At 39.7% G+C, this 11,477-nt stretch overlaps 1 pseudogene; it reads left to right on the forward strand.

Annotated features, from left to right (window-relative positions):
• Positions 1 to 1,084: 1,084 nt before the first annotated feature.
• On the forward strand, positions 1,085 to 2,356 carry LOC111472619 (annotated as a pseudogene).
• The last annotated feature ends 9,121 nt before the right edge of the window (positions 2,357 to 11,477 follow it).

Below are 11,477 nucleotides of genomic sequence, written 5' to 3' on the forward strand. Positions count from 1 at the left end.
AAGGTATGCCCTCCTGAAAACTTTGAATGCTAGGTTGTTGGGTTTTGAACACATAAAGGATTTGTATCAACATGACATGTTCTTTGCTCCTTTTGTTGAATCTTGTGAAAAAGGACTCATTGTGGATAATTACTTGTTGTTAGATGGATTTTTGTTCCGAAAAGGCAAACTTTGCATACCATCTTGTTCCATTCGTGAGCTACTTGTGAGGGAAGCTCATGGAGGTGGTTTAATGACACACCATGGAGTTTTTAAAACTTATGATATGCTCTCTGAACATTTTTTTTGGCCTAAAATGAGACATGATGTACATAAAGTTTGTGCTCGTTGCATAGCATGTAAGGCTGTAAATTAGTCTTGTCCGCAATCTCTGTGTTTAACCCATTAAGAAACCGTGCCATGAGAGCCTCCATGTCCTCATCGAGTTCAAGTCGATCCATCAATGTATCCATCTCCTTGTAATAATCCTCCACAAATTTTCGTCCTTGTTTCAATGCTTGAAGCTTTTGCGCCATGTCCCGGTGAAAATATTGTGGAACAAAACGCTTCCTCATGGACTCTTTGAACTCGACCCATGAATCAATTGGTGCTTCAAGATTTCTTCTCCTACTTGACATCAATTTATCCCACCAAATTTGAGCATATTGTTTGAATTGAGCAATGCATAACAGTACCTTCTTTTCATCACTAAAATTATGACAGTTGAACACCGACTCCACCGTTTTCTCCCATTGAAGGTACTCCTCTGGATCGATTTTGCCATAAAACTTGGGAAGTTTTAATTTGATGCTCCCCACGTTACGATCAATTCTATCATCATAAGGAACTCGTTGTTGTAAATTATGATACCTTCTTCCATGGTCTCTCCCTCAAATGTTTGGGGATTATGTGGCAAGCATGCATGCTTGAGTTAACCAAATTTTGACACCTCAAAATTCCACTAACATGTATTTTTCCATTAAATGAAGTCAACATTTTGACTTTCTTCATTTTGATTCAACCATCAATTTTAATTATTAATTCAAATTAAAGTAATGTTAAATGATTAATTAAACTATTTAATTAATACTTAATATTAATTCAAATGCCAATCCCAATTAATTCCGGCAAAGGCGGTGGTCTCAAGCTGGAACTCATCCGCCGCCGTCTCTCACCCGGCAACGTTTCGCCGATGGCAGCCAAATCACAAATTTGGCCGGAAACCAGCGAATTTATAGTGAAAATCGCCATCGGAACGCCGCCGACAGAGGTGCATGCAATCCTCGACACTGGCAGCGATTTATTTTGGGCTCAGTGTCGTCCATGTGCGAAATGTTACCAGCAAACGAATCCGATTTACGACCCTTCAAAATCGTCAACCTTTTGAACCCTTTCTTGCAAGTCGCCGCAGTGCCATTTGAGGGGGTCTGGTGCGGCATGCTCCGGCACCGACACGTGTAAGTAAAGCTATGGGTATGGAAGCGGATCTACGCAGGGAGAATTGGCGAGTGAAAAAATGGCTGTAACTTCGAGGTCTGGAGCGACGACGCCGTTTCCTGGGGTGGTGTTTGGTTGCAGACATAATAATAGTGGAACGTTTAATGCCAATGAAATGGGATTGATCGGATTTGGAAGAGGAGCGATTTCCTTCGTTTCTCAAGTATATATATATTATCAATTTCAATTATTATTAATATTTTTAAAAACATTATTAGCATCTTATTTAAATAACTATAAAGTTCAAAACCTTATAGTTAATGTAACTTCATATTCACAGATAGGTCCATCGGTCGGCGGTAGAAAGTTCTCCCTTTGTCTGATGCCATACAACACTGACCCGAGAATCTCAAGTAGCCTCTCTATCGGGTCGGGTTCTGAAGTTAAAGGACCCGGAGTCATCACAGCCCAACTCGTTCGAACATCCGACCAGACATCTTACTCTCTCACCCTCACGGGAATCTCCGTCACAAAAACCCTCGTTTCGTACAGTACGTCGGGACCTCCGGCCAAGGGGAATGCGGTTCTCGATACCGGCACGCCGCCGACTCTCCTCCCCAAAGAATTGTACGGACGATTGGCTGCTGAAGTTCGGCGGCATATCCCGTCGAAGCCCATTGACGATGATACTCTTTGCTACAAAGATAATTTGGGGGATTTGGTGATGACTTTGCACTTCGACGGCGGCGTGGATCTGCGATTGAGTACGGTTCAGACTTTCAATAAGATGCCGGATGGGTCCTTTTGCTTCACCGCGATGGGTGTTGACGACAAGGACGCACTCATCGGGAACAGTATGATGGCAAATTTTTTGGTTGGGTATGATATTGACAATATGACCGTGTCGTTTAAGCCCACTGATTGCACCAAAGCTGGTTGAGATTTTTTGGGCCTGAAAACAATACGTTATTTTATAACTATTATTACTTTCCTCGTAACACTTTTGAGGTGACGTTAAGTTTGTTTTATTCATAAAATTTGGAAAGCATTTATTAATATATGCACAACTATATTCTACTTTAGTCAATATTCTTTGATTTCTTTTTAGTAATTTTCCGTAACAAATTTTAAGGTAAAATTAGACATTAATTATTAATTATTTTTATTTAAGTGGTGAAATAATATAATTAAATTTACTATAATTCAAATTCAGATTCAGCACTTTGACTGTTTTTACATCTATTAAAAGGCGGTAGGAACTAGAATGAACAGGGCAGTAGCAATAAATGCGAGAATAGAGACTTCCATAATCTCATCCTTCTAGTTTTGATAGGAAGATCATCTCAGTCATTTCTTTCTTTCTCATTCGTTGCATTCTTTCTTTTCTATAATCTACTGCCCTCTTGTCCAATGCAATTAGCTGATTCAGTCTCAGCAGACAGACGGACTACCTTTACCCTTAGTTTATAAACAAACTCAAGCAAACACACACTGCGAAATTCTAAAAAGGAAAAGGAGGTAGGTTCGAACGTCACCCCTTTTCGTGTACTGATCAAATCTTCTTAAAAAAAAAGAATGAAATCCGAAACGGAAACTTTCTAAAATGATGAATTCCCTCACTAAGAGAGATAGATGGGGATCCTCGTTTGTATTAATATGTTTTTTCCTTTCATTAGTAGTGGGACGTATATATCAAAAGTTCAGTGTGAGATTAGAATGAGATAGATTATTTCTAATTCCAAGTAGTTTAGTAATTGAATTGACTAACTAATTGAGGTTACACAAAATTGGAGCCTGAACGGAACGTATATATTTTTCTTTCTTGCTTTCAGACTAAAAGTTAGATCATAGTTGTCGTCACTCCTTTCTTTTTGTGTATCGTCTAAATTCCCTTTGTGTATGTGCTTCCCGGAAACGTATAGTACTCTATTCCATTAGCTAAATCGGGCCAATCAACTAGACCCAATATTGTATTCATTCGAATCGGGAATATGATGCTACCAATAATTGCGGTAATTCGCATATGGCACATATGGCTTTCTCCCATCAATCAATACTCGTTGAAGAAATGGAAATTGCCCTATTAGTTTTTATTGGATTTGGATCCATCGGGACTAACTGACGGGGCCCCCCAGCTTCCGCCTTGACAGGGCTCTGACCGATTGAACTACAATCCTGGGGAAATCAAGTGTACATGTTGTTGATTTCATTTCCTTCAAACCTTTTCATGTAGATTTTTGATTCGAATTGGCATATTTTACCAGACAGAGACGCGAGGAATAGATTGATATGCGTGGAGACAGTTACTTTAGTAAGAGGAGCATGGATTCATAGTCGTTATTGTCAAATTGATTGATAATTAATCCATCTATCTGGCAATCAATCAAAAAAGAGGGAGGGGTTAATATTCCTTCCTTCATATCCAGCAGTTCTGGCGAAGGACAAATGGAACATATCATTTTATGGTGGGATACGCGAATTAGTGGGCCGAGCTGGATTTGAACCAGCGTAGACATATTGCCATTTACAGTCCCTCCCCATTAACCGCTCTCGCATTGACCTGGGAAGAATCCATTCCAAGCTTATTCATAATACATGATCCACTTCCTTACCCCCCAGGCGAAGGCGAATCCCCGCTGCCTCCTTGAAAGAGAGATGTCCTGAACCACTAGACAATGGGGGCATACTTGCCCGACTGCCATCATACTCAGACTATCCGAAAAGTATAAATAGAATAGACTCATATGATGCAATTCGTAAGGATTTTTCTGTCTATCATTATTCCATAGAATTCTAACTAGATTATTCTTTTATTGATTGAAATAATTGGAAGGCTAGTACCCTTCCTTCCCGAAGTTATTGGTGGCTTCCCATATGCTATAAATGGGATGAAACTCAATTTCTCATACTTAATCTCATTGATTCACTCATTGGTAAGATAAAGTTAGGTAGGTATATTTCGATCTCACACTAAGCCAACCAAGAAAGACAAAGAAAAGGAAAGAAAAGGAGGTAGGAACTAAGTGGGGAAGAGAGGGATAGGGATCAACAAGTTATTTCAAATGGGGTCCTTGCCATCCAAGTCTAATTGCTTTCTCAATGATTCGGTGAATGGATCCATATTCAATTCGTGGGTGTACATGTCTCAATCAAATGAATTGAGTTAGGGTGGGGCTCATCAATTGAATTAGGCTCGGTCTTATGATGAAACAATGAATTGATCAAATCCAATATCCATAAATAAACCATTTTACCTATACTCAGTAGACAGAGTAATCCCATTTTCAGTTCCTGAATGAGTGAGTGGATAAGATCCATTTATGTACATTCTTTCTTCTCATTTCTAATAATTATATACATGCAACTCATTGGGCGGGGCTAGTGGCTTATTCAGAAATTGAATCAAATAGGCCGGCCTTTTTCACTTAGTGGTAGAGTAACGCCATGGTAAGGCATAAGTCATCGGTTCAAATCCGATAAGGATGAAATTAGAACAGTGGATCCCTTTGATTGCATTTTCATATTGATTTGGCCCACATACAGGAATACGGCGAGATTTCTGATTCAATCCTCTTGGTTGTAGACGTTCTATAGGAAAATTGGATGGCTATTTCCCTTTCGCCACAGAGAAACCCTTATTCCAAGTCACAACATATGAGCCCTTTCCAAACAAACAGAGAAGATCAGATAATAGAGGATAAGATCAATCTATGTGCCAAAGATTTTCCATATTCTTTGATGGTCCAACGATGTGACGAAGAATAGAAAGGAGAAGGAGAACGAGACTTGAATTTACTTTACCAGCAGTACAGTATTGAGTGAATAATATTGATCTAGGTCAGGTTATGGACCAATCAAAAAAGGATTTAGATATTCAAAACCCATTAGATAGAAAGAAAGAAAGAAGAAGGGACAGTAGAAATCAGACAGAAATGATAGACTCGAAGGCCCTTGCAATGCTATGAGGTGTTCGAAAATAGTTCACGTTAGTTGAATAGGAAGATCCACTATCACTATAGTCGTTGGTAAATTGACCAAAGACTCAAATGATTTCTTCTTCGAGATTATGGATGACTCGTTATGGAGGGACCGGTTCGGTCTTGTAGGTTGGTTCGGTCTATTGCTCTTTCCTTGTGCCTATTTTGTTGTCGTAGGAGGTTGGTTTACAGGTACACCCTTTGTAACTTAATGGTATACCTAACCATATGGATTGGCAAGTTTCTATTTGTTTGGAAGGATGCAACTTCTTAACCGCCGCTGTTTCGACTCCTGCTAATAGTTTAGCACACTCTTTCTTTGTTGTTACTATGGGGCCTGAAGCACAAGGAGATAGATTTGACTCCTTGATGTCCATTACCATTAGGTGGTCTGTGGACTTTTGTTTCTCTCCACGGTTCGGACTAATAGGTTTCATGGTACGTCTGAACTTGCTCGATCTGTTCAATTGCTTTGTTTGTTTCCGTATTCCTGATGATTGATCCACTAGGTCAGTCTGGTTGGTTCTTTGCGCCTAGTTTTGGTGTAGCAGCTATATTTTGATTCATCCTACTTTTCCCGGGAATGAAATAATTGGACATTGAACCCATTTCATATGATGGGAGTTGGTTGCGGGTGTATTGGGCGCTGCTCGGCTATGCGCTATTCATGGTGCTACCGTAGAAAATCTCTTATTTGAAGGAAGATGGTGATGATGCTTCAAATACATTTCGTGCTTTTAACCCAACTCAAGCTGAAGGAAGAAACTTATTCAATGGTCACTGCTAACCGCTTTTGGTACCAAATCTTTGGGTTTCTTTTTCCACTAAAGGTTGGTTACATTTCTTTCTGTTATTTGTACCAGTAACTGCTTTATGGCCGAGTGCTCTTGGAGTAGTTGGTCTGGCCCTGAACCTACGTGCCTATGACTTCGGTTCTCAGGATATCCGTGCAGCAAGGGAAGATCCTGAATTTGATACTTTCTATACCCTACTATACCCAGAATTTTCTCTTAACCGAAGGTATTCGTGCTTGGATGGCGGCTCAAGATCAGCCTCATGAAAATACCTTCTATTCCCTGAGGAGGTTCTATACCCCGGGAAAAGGCTCTTTCTTTATTTAATGGAACTTTCTAGCTAGTATCATGACCAAGAACCGGTTTGTTTCGCTTGGTGTGCCGTGAATGCCCGACTTATCCATTTATCCGATAAACTACTGGGGGCTCATCTAGCCCATGCCTGATTAATCGTATTCTAGGCCGGAGCAATGAACCTATTCAAAGTGGCTCATTTCGTACCTGAGAAAGAAGCCCATGTATGAACAAGGATGAATTTGACTTCACTTCCCCACCTAGCTACTCTAACTCTACTCTAGGTTGGGGCGTAGGTCCTGGTGGAGAAGTTATAGACACCTTTCCGTACTTTTTGTCCGTCTGGAGTACTTCATTGAATTTCCTCCATCTGCAGTATTGGGTTTTGGCGCTATGTATCATGCACTTCTGGGACCCGAGACCCTTGAAGAATATTTTCCCTTCTTCGGTTATGTGTGGAAAGATAGATAGAAAGAAAATGACTACCATTTGGTTGGGGTATTCACTTCATTTTGTTAGGTATAGGTGCTTGCTTTTCTTCTAGTATTCAAAGCTCCTTACCTGATTTTGGAGGCGTATATGATACCTGGGCTCCGGGGGGAGGAGATGTAAGAAAAATTACCAACTTGACCCTTAGCCTGTGATATTTGGTTATTTACTCAACCTTTTGAGGGAGAGAGATAGAAGGATGGATTGTTAGTGTGGACGATTTGAAAGATATAGTTGGTTGGGGGGGCATGTATGGTTAGGTTCCATTTGTATACTTGGGGGAAGGAATTTGGCATATCTTAACTAAACCGTTTGCATGGGCTCGCTCTTGTATGGTCTGGAGAAGCTTACTTGTCTTATAGTTTAGGTGCTTTATCCGTTTTGGCTTTTATTGCTTGTTGTTTTGTCTTGTTCAATAATACTTATCCGAGTGAGTTTTACGGGCCGGCTGGACCCGAAGCTTTTCACTTCTCAAGCTCAAGCATTTTCGTTTCTAGTTAGAGACCAACGTCTTGGAGCTAAGGTTGGATCAAGGACCTACTGCTACTGGTTTCGGTAAATATCTAATGCATTCTCCGCCGGTAGAAGTCATTTTGGGGAGAGGGAGAGACTATGCGTTTTTTGGATCCGCGTGCTCCTTGGTTAGAACCACTAAGTAAGGGGGCCTAATGGTTTGGACTTGAGTAGGCAAGCAAAGATATACAACCTTGGCAAGAATGACGTTCTGCGGAATATATGCCCCATGCGCTCCTTTAGGTTCTTTCAATTCTGGGGGTGGCGTAGCTACCGAAATTCCTGCAGTCAATTATGTCTCTCCTAGAAGTTGGTTAGCTACCTCTCATTTTGTTCTAGGATTCTTCCTATTCAGGTCATGAAAAGAATAGATTCAAACGATCAATTCCTTTTTCCTTTCTTCATTTCTATCTACTCTTTGTTTTCTATTTTGGCTGGGCTATCTATCCCACCTAGCCGAACCATTCCCCTTTATGATATTGAGCCGGGGAAACAAACCCAATCAAATAAAGAATCTATTTGCCGAGCAAAAGGAGAGAGAGGGATTCGAACCCTCGATAGTTCTTTATTCGAACACTATACAAGACCGGTTTTCAAGCCCGGAGCTATCAACCACACGGCCATCTCTCCGAAAGAGAATTTCCATTTTCTTTATATCCCATCCCACCGAATAGAATAGAACATTGACATATAAGTTGAGACCATTATAGTCTAGACTGTATCTCAGTCGTAAATCTAGAAGTCTATTTATATGGATCTAGATATATATGATCGAGTATCCCCCTTATTTCTGAATGAAAAAAAGACTACTACCCTGAATCCCATACATGCTCAAGTCTTAAAAAAGAAGGAAGTAATATAGAAGAATACATTTCAATCTCTACGTGGTACATTTTATCAAAATGAGATTGAGCGGAGACAGGATTTGAACTCATGACTGAAAGGTTATGAGCCTTGTGAGCTACCAAGCTGCTCCACCCCGCGAAGAGAAGAACTGTGAACTAATAGACAAAGAAAGATTGAATGCGCGCCCCTATAACCATATCTTTACAAATAGAATAGTCAAGATTTATACAGAGAATGGTAAAGAAAGAAAGAAAGGGGGTCGTGATAATAGAAATGAATAGAAAGGGCTATTTGAATCCTTGATCTTCTTCCTTCTCCCAGGCAACAAGCATGCATGAACCATTTCCCGAAGTATAAGTCTGTATGTGTCCAGATAGCCCAAAGAAAGTCTCGATCGTTAGCTCTCGGTCTTCCGGTGAAAAAACAACGTCGGTCGATGAAGACGTGTGGGTGCACTATTACGCGGTGGGGATTGTCACTTGCCATGAATTTCCCATTTCTCACTCAAGGATGGAACTTTGCTTATTTCTTTTTTTAAGGATGGACGAATCAGATTTGTGTTCCAATTTTGCCCTCTTCTTCTCCCTCTCCCTATTACACTTTTCCTTGCCATAATGATTCCATTCCTAGTAGTATCAATGATACAAGTCAGATCCTAGATGTAGAAATATAAGAAAGAAGATCCCCTTCTCCAAAGAGATGAGATTTGATAGGATACAACACATACAAAATGAACCAAATTAGCCTGATGTAGAGGCAGAAAGCCGCATAAGTCAATATGTAACCTACGGAAAAGGGGGCTAATCCAACAAATCTTGCACAATGGAAAGAAAGAGTCACTGGGTTGGTTCTCTCTCAAATCAAATTAGCCAAGGGTGTGCGTTCGTGAGCCCACACTAAAGTTTCAATCAATTCTTCTTACCAATATCCCCCCGCCAGGAAATTCAGAATAGAAATCCAGTAGCCCAAACAAGATGTCCAAATAAGAACATCCGCGCCCCCGGACTGATAAACTATTCATACCAACAAGGATTAATTCTAATTATCCCATTGAGAAGTTGTGAAGAGTTTAACCATAAAGAATCTCTTAACCATCCCAGCAAATAAGTAAGTGAAAGATGAATGAAACTGTGAAACGTTACCATGCCATACACAATGTGATGTGCTTCCAGTGCCAATCTAAAGTAGCCAATGGTATTTCACATCCAGAAAACGGCCAAAGGCGTCTCAAGCTGAAATATAACAAGTACCACCTCGTCCCAGACCAAGGAAAACTATAGCCAAAATCCTTTTTATCCGGCATTCATTTGGAACCATGTCCATCTAAAGCACCTTTTACTAAGATCAATGTAGTTATATGTAACCCTAAAGCAATAGCATGATGAACCAATCAGTCTTCGGGCCCTATTGTGAAGAATAGTGCATTACTATTTAACAGCATTGAACGTCAGGCCGCTTGTTGAAGATAAAAGGACATCGAACCTATATTCAGTTTGACCATGAGCAGATTGAATCTATTGGGCAAATATGGGTGTCGATTAAGATTTCTTTCTCCGGAGTACCAAAAGCAAGCATGACATCATTATGAACGAACCTAAAGCCCCAAAGTATGGAACCCCCAGAAAAAGGCTGGCCCAACTTCAATGGGATATATATATGATAGCTTCTTTTCTTTATGGTCTAACATTCTTGCCAATACATTACATTATCCTCATTCTGTTTGGTATTGTAATCTCTAGAATATAGCTCCATGAGCAAAAGCTCCTGTCTGTCATAATTCATCCTGCTATGTATTGGTGATGGGTATATAACGCAGCTTGAGTAGAGTAGTCGAGTCGTCTTCTTGTGCTATGAACGCATAAGCAGGTAAAGAGTACATGTGTTGAGCTACCAAGGAAGTCAGTAATGTAATCTAATAACCCCTAAAGAGGCTAAAGTAAGGCCTAATTGAAAATGAAGAGAATTATTGATTGTGTCATAACTTTATGTCCACGCCCAAATCGTCCCCCGAATATGTGCTTCTAAAAGATCTTTTATACTTTGTCCAACCCCGAAGTTAGTTCTATCTATACATATGACCAGCAACAAGAAAAAGAAATGCAATAGCTAAATGAAGATGAGCCATATCAGTCAGCTAGAAACTTTGCGGATGGAGAATCCCAGAGAAAGAAGGGTTAGAATGGCAGTTCCTGCTCCTTCGGCAGTACCAAATCAATGATTATTTGAATCGGGTGAGCATAAAGATTACACTGACCCAGCTAAAGTGGTCCTAATCCTTGGGGATGTGGCAATATGATAAGAAAAGGAACCACTACAAGGGAAGTAAGATTCGGATTACCTTGTTGATCGAATATCTCAAGGCAAGAACATTGTTTGAGATTCGAATCACTCCACAAGCAAGATCGATCATGTCTAGCTTGAATGATTCTTGTTGATCAAATATCTCAAGGTAAGAACACTTCCTTGAGATTCGAATCACTCCACAAGCAAGATTGATCATGTCGAGCTTGAATGATTCTACATGCAACCTAAACTACATAGAATTGCAAAGAAACTTAGCCATTGGCTAAAGAAGAGCACAAATGTTTCTTTTTACTATATTTTTCAAGTCTCTTACACATACAACATACATGGCTTTATATAGCCTCAAAATGAAACTACTAAAGTCATTCCAAGAGTTGTAACATTCATACTTAATGGCCATAATTAACCATTATGTAATTGTAACCTATAGTAAATAAAGTCTTAAAATACATAAATGAAATACAATAACTCTAAATTGTAACCCACCCAAAATTTATAACAATCAAACTTCATTCTTCTTCAATGTGGCATGAATTGAAACATCTTTTGATAATTTTGACAACCTTTTCTTCACATCTTCATTGAAGTATATTGTATGATTGATGTCTTTTGGTTCATATCATTCTCCACTTCTTCAAGAGGATTCGTCCTCGAATCTATTTGTGAAACTTTGCTGCAAAAAATAAGTTATGGAAATACAAAGGACCTCACAACACTCTCTCACGTGTATACACTCAAGGAATTTTAGGCCACTCTTTTTAAACTCAGTTACACAAATGAAGCTCTCATTCTCACCTCTCAAAATTTGAAATAGAGCAAAGATTGAATTTTGAATTCTGGGTCG

This window comes from Cucurbita maxima, unplaced genomic scaffold (assembly GCF_002738345.1).
Source record: "Cucurbita maxima cultivar Rimu unplaced genomic scaffold, Cmax_1.0 Cma_Scf00080, whole genome shotgun sequence".
In the NCBI taxonomy this organism is placed as follows: Eukaryota; Viridiplantae; Streptophyta; class Magnoliopsida; order Cucurbitales; family Cucurbitaceae; genus Cucurbita; species Cucurbita maxima.